This window comes from Notothenia coriiceps, unplaced genomic scaffold, assembly GCF_000735185.1.
Source record: "Notothenia coriiceps isolate Sejong01 unplaced genomic scaffold, NC01 NC01_scaffold00016995, whole genome shotgun sequence".
Classification (NCBI taxonomy): Eukaryota; Metazoa; Chordata; class Actinopteri; order Perciformes; family Nototheniidae; genus Notothenia; species Notothenia coriiceps.
The window spans coordinates 7,451-8,854 of NW_011349696.1; the positions used below are offsets into that span (position 1 = coordinate 7,451).

The window sequence follows — 1,404 nt, forward strand, 5'->3', positions numbered from 1 at the left end:
GGCGGGAGGGCGATTAAAGAAGGGCTCCTTACCTCTTGACCTGAAACATCCAATGATCTTACCAAAACACGGTGTGGTCACACATTTGATATTAGATTAATACCATGAGAAAACACAACACCAAGGAAGAGGACAGACACTCAACGAACTGAGAGCAAATGGATATTGGATTGTTGGTGGTAGCAAAGTTGTGGCAAACCACATTAAGCAATATGTTGTGTGCAGAAGAGCTCGCAGGCCAACAGAAATGCAAAAGATGGCGGATCTACCTGCTTACCGTGTTGACCCCTCTCCCCCATTCTCATACTGTGGAATGGATTGTTTTGGGCCATTTCACACAAAGCAAGGTCGTAAAGACCAAAAGAGATATGGACTCATATTCAACTGTTTCTCATCGAGATCAGTCCACGTAGAAATGTTAGAGGATCTAACAACTGATGCTTTCATAAACGCCTTGAGATGTTTCGTGGCTATCCGTGGAGCTGTAAGACAAATCAAATCCGATCAAGGGACACATTTTGTTGGTGCAAAAAATGAACTGACAAAGGCGTTGCAAGAAGTAGACAAGGACAGATTAACTACCTTCTTGGCTGAAAAACACTGTGACTTTTCTATGAATGTGCCAGAGGCCAGTCACATGGGAGGCGTTTGGGAGCGGCAGATCAGGACAGTTAAGAGCGTCCTGAATTGGGTTCTCTCTAAAAGTGCTTGAAGACTAGATGACGCTTCCTTGAGAACATTTTCCGATGAAGCCATGTCAATCGTAAACAGTCGCCCACTCACAACTGACCACATTACAGATCCAAAAGGTTTAGAGCCACTTACCCCAAACCATATATTCACCATGAAAGCCTCCTTTCCGCTGCCTCCACCAGGAAAGTTTGTGGCAGAAGATTTGTATGCCAGAAAAAGGTGGCGGAGAGTACAATATCTAGCAGAGCAATTCTGGAGTAGATGGAAGAAGGAGTATCTAACAAACATCACCCTTAGACAGTGCTGGCATTCTCCAAGACGAAATGTCAAAAATAGGGGATATTGTCATTGTTAAAGAGGAAGAGCTTCCTCGAAATGAGTGGAGACTTGGCAGAGTGCTAGATGTTTGTAAAGATGAAGATGGAATAGTGCGAAAGGTCACAGTTCAAATGGGAAACAGGAAGCTTGGAAAGAAGGAAAAAATATCAGTTAAACCATCCATTCTCGAACGTCCTATTCATAAATTAGTTTTACTTCTAGAAAACAACTGAGAGGTGTTCTAATGAAACCTTAGACATTTTGAACACTTACCAGTGTGGAGAATTAAGGTACTTCACATATATCCACCTTGGTTCTTGAAATGACTAGATTTATTCACATGTAAGGTTTCATAAATCATAGTAATTTGGTGGGAGTGTAACGGTCTGAGAA

At 42.2% G+C, this 1,404-nt stretch overlaps 1 long non-coding RNA gene across 1 annotated transcript; it reads left to right on the forward strand.

The window, feature by feature from the left end:
* Positions 1 to 335: 335 nt before the first annotated feature.
* LOC104949987 (uncharacterized) lies at positions 336 to 1,396 on the forward strand. The gene is made up of 3 exons (XR_798866.1): positions 336 to 347; positions 876 to 879; positions 1,131 to 1,396. It is a non-coding gene; the product is annotated as an uncharacterized lncRNA (long non-coding RNA).
* Positions 1,397 to 1,404: the final 8 nt, after the last annotated feature.